This window comes from Syngnathus leptorhynchus, chromosome 9, assembly GCF_054491065.1.
Source record: "Syngnathus leptorhynchus isolate UIUO chromosome 9, UIUO_Slep, whole genome shotgun sequence".
NCBI lineage: Eukaryota > Metazoa > Chordata > Actinopteri > Syngnathiformes > Syngnathidae > Syngnathus > Syngnathus leptorhynchus.
The window spans coordinates 8,291,982-8,299,680 of record NC_141203.1 but is presented as its reverse complement, the minus strand read 5'-3'; the positions used below and the strand labels follow the sequence as shown (position 1 = coordinate 8,299,680).

Sequence of the window (7,699 nt, the reverse complement as noted above, 5' to 3'; positions counted from 1 at the left end):
ATTTAAAGCGGCGCATGCAGCCAGCGCGCCAGATTACACCGGACAGTGATGAGAACTTATTTGTACTCTGATGAGACAAACTGCAACCAAGCCCACCCATCCCATCCCCTCATGCACTGACCGGTCTTAAGCAATCCTCCTGTAGTGTAAAAATGATCTCGGCGTGAACGTGACAAATAAATCTCAGCTTTGCTCTCATTCCGGGTCAGGTATCAATTCATTGCTTCTTGAATGAATGAGTGAGTGAAATAGACGACGTCGATAAATTCGCCTTGCTATCATAAGATCCGCATTTTACACGAGCATCCAACTACTATTTATATGAATCTCTACCATCAGAATTGCTTCAACCAAATGTGTCTTCTGTATAAAATCTAAAGAGTTGATTTTTGTTTTGTTTTCTTGAACACTAAAATTGAATACGGAATAAATGAGACACAAAAGTGCTCTTAGATGCATGTTTTTGATTTAATTTATGTTCACATGAGCACAATCCCAAAGTACATTTCTAGTGCTTTGCTGCACTTTTGTAGAGAGTATAAAGTGCTTTCTTGGTCCTGCCTCCCCACCTCACCATTAATAGCAGGAAGAAGATCAGACCATCTCCAATGTTCCATCAACGCACTTGAGTCTCAACAGCTACGCATTTAAGTGTACTTCATTTACCATTTACATCAAGTCTAATGACAAGGTCTCACCCAAGGGCGGAGCTACGTGGTGGCAAGGGGTGACCATGGCCACCTCTGGTCACTATGACCACTCCACAACAAAAGTAAACGTTTCCTTTTTTAGTTTCATTATTACATGGATGCAGTATTTGTAGACGCCTTGATACCAAAAGAACAAATTTCCAACTGATGTGAATGCTACCTAAAAGACTCCAGTTTTAGTTGATAACTTTTGACTCTTACGGGTTATGTCCATCAAAAGCATCACTATTTATCACGCAGTCATGGTTTTAGAACATAAAATAAGTATGTACTTCAAGCTAGATATCTCGTTACCCATTCATAAAACAAGCAAGAATAAACCTCAGTAAAAATCGATCCGAATTGAGAAGAATTAGAGAGATTATTTTTTGTTTATGTTTTGAACGAATGGGCCAGCAATTGCGGTATGTAAAATAGTCTGACTGGCTGTTAGCTAGCAAATTAGTGCATGAGAAATAAGTAGCTAAAGAGACAGAACACAAAAAGCAACGCGGCAGCAAAAACGATTGCATTATTGAATAAATTATGTTGTTTTGATTGATTTAGACTTGATCTTGTTTGTATTATGCAAGGGTAGTATGATAAACGGCGACTTCCTAGTTACAGGGAAAGCACGAGCAGTGAGATGTTTTAACACCCTGGCCACCCCAATGAAAAATTCCTAGCTACGCCCCTGGTCGTTCCCATTTGTAATGCGAGGCTATCAATTAAACTGCTTTCTGATCTACTTTCTCCAATCGGCTCAGCATTATTCGGCTCGCAATTACAATGGCATAACCCTGATGCAAGGCCCACTTTCAATGGAGCTTGAGTGTTTGGCAAATACATGAAAGGAGAATTTATTGTGAGAGAAAATGTACAGTAAGTATAGAAAAAGCAAAGCCCATAATGGGGACCCTTTCTCTCGAAGAGCTTCCTTTCTCCAAACAACCTTCCTCTCTGTGCCATCAGAGCGGATCGTCATTAAATGCATCCTGAAAGAGGCTTTTAATTTGGAGTGTAGCGCAAACAAAAAGCGAGGAGAGCTTAGGCCGCACTGACTCAATGTTTATAACCTTGCCATAGACAATTTAAGAATACCGAGTAAATGAATGACGCAGGCTTTAAAGCGCACCCCTGAAACCTATTTGCATTCATGATTTTTGTTTTGTCCGTGACGCTAAAGTGATGCGCGAATAGCTTTTGTGAGATGTTTCGGAATAATCTCAACTCAAGCATCCTTATTGTTGGGGTGAATGCCGTGGAGAACTTGAGCCGGTGCTATTTTTATGTGTTTCAAAAAGAAACACACTTTTCATGGAAGAATAGGATTGTAGTTTTTGGTATTGATTTACAGAGGCTTCAAGATATGCATCTCGAAGATGAATGCGTGCTCACAATCAGATGCAAAGAACATTTTTTTTCCCCGAGCTGTCGGGGGGCCCCTCTTCCCGTTGCGACCACCCCTCCCTCGCTCTTCATTTTGCTAACTGGTGCTCGAAGCTGACCAAGCATCAGCTTCCTCTGTGCTGATAAATGGGCCTTTTGAATTGATGGCAAGCTGGAGGAAAAAGAGATAATCCCAGATAATGTGGATACAGTTTTCATTTCTTGTCACCCAATTAAACTGCAATTATCCCGAGTGCAGGAGAGGAGAAAAGTGGAAAGAATGGCCAAAGAATGGGAGAGCGGGGCTCCGTGGGACACTCTCGAGCAGACACATTAGCCCAGATTCGCTCCGTCCTGATAAAAGAGAGACCCCTTTTCTTGCACTTGGCAAGTGCACAGTGAGAGACAGGCCAGCTGCAACCTGGGGCTGCACACAAGAATGCCTCAACAATGTTTGTGCATTTAAAAAAAAAAAAAAAAAAGCCAAATGTACACAGGTCGCTCGGAGAGTCTTTAAAGGTTTGAGCCGTGTAGATTTTTCAAGTTATTATCATGCTAATACTCGGAACACACTGTCGGCGGGAACAAAAGTGTAGATTTTGTGAAACCTTTGTCATCGATGACTGGTCAGTGTAAGAGCCCGTGGAGTGGAGCAAGCGGGGGGGTTTCACAAAGCTGCGGCAGAGCCAAATGTGCTTGCAAAGAGAATTTAAGGGCATTCAACCTTCCTCAAGAGTACGTTGACATGAAAATGACAAAGTTGAAGGAAATAATACAAAAACATACAGGGAAAGTTGCTCCTTTGTTTTTTTCAATCTGACCTTGGGAGAGCAAAGTCAAGCCTTATTTTGTGTTTTTATTTTTCCAAATAAAGAAAACTCTCCTAAAAAAAACAACAACTATAAAATAATACAAAAATAAAACACAAATAAACAAAATACTTTTTTTGTGAATTGTCAGCGCGGCTAGACTTGTGTGGCACAAAATCTAAGGAGGTGAATTAATGTCTTTTGTAATTACACTTCCTCTTTGCAATTATCACTCAGGACAATTTATGGATTAACCATATTGATTTCACTTGACTCTTGGCAGGAGTTAATTTGAGCAGAGAAGATATTTTGCTATGGGATGCAAACAGCCCCCTCGGGGATAACTGGGCATTAGAGGGGGGGCGGGGGGCGGACGGGGAGGGGATGGGGGGGGGGGCATGGTCTTTAGCCTGCATCCCCTGGGAGGATGATGTGACACTTCCAGGGTCCTGGCCCTTTGTGCAGCGATCTAATGCGAGTGTATACCTTTGCTTGGATATTGACTTTCACCAAAGAACAACAAAAAAGTGCAAACTGGAGGAGGCTTTTTTTCGCACGAGTAAATTTATTAATCTTCACGCCGCTGATTAGCGCTTTGAAGTGTGATTTTGAGCGGGCATGTTCCCCGCTTTGCTCTGCTTAGATAAACGACGGGGGGAGGGGGAGAAGCGCGGGGGGCGGGGGAATAAACAGATTACTTCAAATCATTAGACAAACATCTTAACGCACCGAGCGCCTGCTTTGCTGATAAGTCGTCGGCAGGAGCGTCGTGGCTGTCGCCGGATCGGCGTGGCGATGTTGCTGATGACAGCGAGGTGGGAATACTCTCTTGACATTTGATCAATACGCCCTGGCGGGCCTTCACCTCGAACCTCCCTCACTCACGCCAATGAGTAATGGGGAGAGCCACACCGGAGAAGCTAGCATGAGCGTAGCCATGCTGAGGCTGCGTTCATCAAAATAATGAAATAAGCGCAGACAGCCGTCGCGCCCCGGCCACCTCCCACCTCTCTTAGCCTAAAAAGGCTTCTGCTGACAGGACACTTGGCCTTTCATTGATCATACAGTTGTCATGCACATGCCACAAACATTAAAGGCCGCAGTACAGATCATGATAAATAGATTGTAGTATTTTGAGGAATATTATAGAAGTAATCTGCCAAAGGCTCAAAAGAGTCAACTTCCAAGGTATACAACCTTTGAAGGCATTATTGATGTAGCACCTTTGAGCGCACTTGTATTTTTATGTTCCGACATAACACACAAGTTGGAAATTAAAGTGTGATGCATTTAAAGAAATCATTGCAGCAGATGAATCCCAAGTAACCCGGTGCCATACAATTCCGAGCCTAATCATATAAGCAAGACAAAGAAAGACATGACTAAAACGAGTCAACATAATTCAGCGTGCTATTGAGAATTTTGTTTTCTTTCATTTCTGCAAGCGTCACCCTGAGTCAAGGTTAAAATTTGAATTAAAAGATGTCTTTCTCTTATTTCTTCTGATTATGCCTCCTATTTGGTCTTTTCACTCTTTTCTTTCTGTAGACATAAGCATTCTTGACCCCTCATCAGAGCTTTTGAATCAGACCCACAGTTTCAATTCCAAAAAACCCACACAAACTCTGTATTCCGTCGTCTATTCAGCGTCACGAGGGAAACCTGGAGGTCGGAGGCGGGTAATAAGGTGGGAGCGCTATCCCCGGCAACTTTTACACAGGTGTCTTTGATGCGCCGCGCGTTCCCCCGCCGAAGGACGACGGCCAATGTAAAAGCCAGCGTGGCGTGTTCCGAGGCACTGCCTCGGGTTCAAGGAGATTGGATCACGTTTTGTTTGCGCCACCGCCTCAATTCAACTGCCGCATAAAGGGAAAGGAGAGTCTTTGTGGGGTCGCGGGAAACGAGGTGGATAGAAGTGTGTGTTGGGTGAAGAAAAGGCCTTAGTGCATCACTTTTCTCTGATCCGCCAACTGCAACTCAACGTGTATCGGAGAGATGTGTGCCATAAGCGGGTCTTTTCTTTCCCGGGTCCCCGTGATGAGTTAGCAAGAGCTGCAGCGATAAAAGCCGATAGGAGGGGTCGCTATCAGGTGGCAGCGCTGGTAATTACAACTCTCTATTTGGGGGCTTTGCAGCGATGCTGTGGCGATAAGGGGGGGTGAATATAATGAGGAAGAAAAGACCGGTGATAATATATCTGCTAAATGGTTCCAAACAGTCTATCATGGGAAAAGTCAGAGCCTGCAGGGGGGCGGATCGCAAGCAAGCCCTTTTAATCTCAGATCAAAAAAAAAAAAAAAAAAATCGGACTTTTCATCAATAGTTGTTTTTGAACCGATCCGGAATGTTCGTACTATTTCACGTGCCCCCCCTCCATCTTCCCGGGGGCTGTGGAGATATTCAAGCAAGGTGAGATTACATTTAATACGATGACAAGCGGCGGTTTAAAGACGAAGGTCTTATCAAGCTCCCGAGCGGCGCATCCTTCTGTGGAGCCATTCTCCTTCCATAATGTGCTTTCAAAGTTTCTTGTACGCGCCGGCTCAGCTCCTCCATGAAGGAAATGACTATCAATCCTCTTTAGCGCCACATCACAGGCACTGACACCGCTCAGTCCTCGGGGCCTTTTTTCAACAACATCCCTTGCTACATTGTGATGCACGCACACACACACACACACACACACACACACACACACGAACACACACACGCTCACTCAGGATCATGACCACCATCAATAGTATTTACACTAATGTGATTAAGTTAATACCGCGGTCTATGAGAGGATTATTTTCTCAATTCCTCCTGATATGCGTAATATTTAGGCTGTGGTTGAGTAAATATTTTGGTTCTCCACCAAAATGATTCCCACCTAAACAAAGGCACGAAAGTCTGCCCCGAGGAGTAATAAAGACTGTATAATTAGAATGATTAAAGAGCTGCACAACTAATTTGGCAGCCGGTGAATGTGTTTGGAGAACACAACTATTCAAAATAGGTCACATCTTTAAAGCACGGGAAAAGAACTAACTTTATTCACACGAATTACAGACGGGTGACTCATTGGAGGTGATGCCGAAGTCGACATTGTCTGTTTTGCAATCCCGTCATTATGTTGCCCTGCTCCTTAGAGAGCTTTCTGCGTATTGTGTAAAAGAAACCTCCTGAGACAAAATGGCTTCTAATCTGCACGCCGTCATCTTTAAATAGCAATCCATTGGCTCCTTTACACGTTTCAACTGTTTGTCATCCCCACTTTATCACAGGCTCACTTAAGATAAGATTTGGCAGCTAATAGGATGTGTTGGTGACTAATTGACTGTCAATACCGATCACATCATGCCGAGAGCACTTTTGTCCACCGTGTATGGCTTTTCGGGGTGGAAGAAAAATATTTATAATGTTCCCATTTTATTTCCTTTTTGAAAAATCAAATCCATGCTTTATTTATGGCCCTCTTATCTTCATGATACAATTTATTCCATCAACTAATTATAACAACTGGCCTAAATGTTTGAAACAATTCAAAGCTGATTTAGAATCTCACAGCTTTAGTCTCATTATATTAGCCACGCGCTTTCAACAGAAAATCAGTTTGGATCTGAACATCTGATGTAAAAGTGGGTCATCAATTTTAAAGGTTGCTGAAGAAGAAATATTGCATACCTGCTATTTACTGCTCGGGCTGCGTGGGGGTAGCAGAAGGAGGAGGAAGAGGACGCGGGCAGGAGAGATGTCGGTAACTAAAAGAGAAAAATGTTTTTTTTTTTTTTAGAGGATTCAAGAAGATGAAGGGGAAAGCGGTTGGAGGAATATGTATGTCTAAGGAGAAGATATGGGAATTTAAAGATATGGGACGTTTGAAGGAGACGGAGGACCGATACGTGTGGTTAAATGACGACGACGCGGGCAGCTGAAGATGACGTGAGAAGGCAGTTGGAGGGAAAGCGGAAGAAGTTGAAGCTACTAGAAGAAGCTTCAACTTGTTCAGCTTGCACCTGAAGTCAAAGGAGGACGAGGGAGGCAGTTGAAGGACCTGCTTACCAGCTGCCTTCATTTGCCTCCTCACACTTCCAAGTGCGGGCAGGCATCTTGTACTTCCTCCTCCTTCAACTTCAACCTCCAACAGATGCGTTCTCCACCTTCTTTTTTGACTTACTCTCTCTTTTAAGCACCAGCATCTTTCTCCTTCATCTTACTTTATTTAACTGCACGTATATTCTACAAATAGATGAACATGTATTTAAAAAATATATTTTTGTACTACATAGAATAAACAACTAGTGAGATTTTTTCCAAGTGTGTATCTCATTATTATAGAAAGTCAGTTCATGGTTTGCTTTAGCGAGATTTTTGGTTTCATTTCGAGGGAGTGACGGGGGAAATCAAACGTGTGTGTGATCTTCTCTCTTAATAGAGGAGAAAGTCCCCATGGGCTTGTTGTTGCTGCTGTCTCCCTCTATTTATTTGCAGGCTATTTTTTTTCTCTCCTATTCAAGCCTTGTGTGCGCTGAGGTGGCTCCGTCTCAGAGGCTGGAGCCATGCAGGTATAATTTTCCTCGCGCTCACTAACTCATCGTGAATTATTGAAGTGTTATTTCCGGCCTGACAACAAGGGCTTGGAAGGATGGGCAAACCGCAGGTGAGAGGAGGGTTTATGTTATTATTGTGATTTTCTTTCCCCCTCTTTTGTCTGTGATAGATTCTAAAAAAAAAAAAAAAAAAAAAACTTGAAATGTATTTGCGTGTGTGTGCGCATGCAAAACAAAAACACTGACCAAAACTGGAAGAAATTCAATATGTGCAAAGTTT

General features: G+C 43.0%; 1 long non-coding RNA gene across 1 annotated transcript in view; it reads right to left on the bottom strand.

The window, feature by feature from the left end:
• Window positions 1–4,320: 4,320 nt before the first annotated feature.
• Window positions 4,321–7,699, bottom strand: part of LOC147050981 (uncharacterized) — a 25,460-nt gene continuing 22,081 nt past the window's right edge. The window contains exons 4-5 of the long non-coding RNA XR_015067232.1: window positions 6,554–6,630; window positions 4,321–5,533 (exon numbers count right to left, since the gene is read on the bottom strand). This is a non-coding gene — a long non-coding RNA (uncharacterized LOC147050981). The remainder of the gene's footprint in view (window positions 5,534–6,553; window positions 6,631–7,699) is intronic.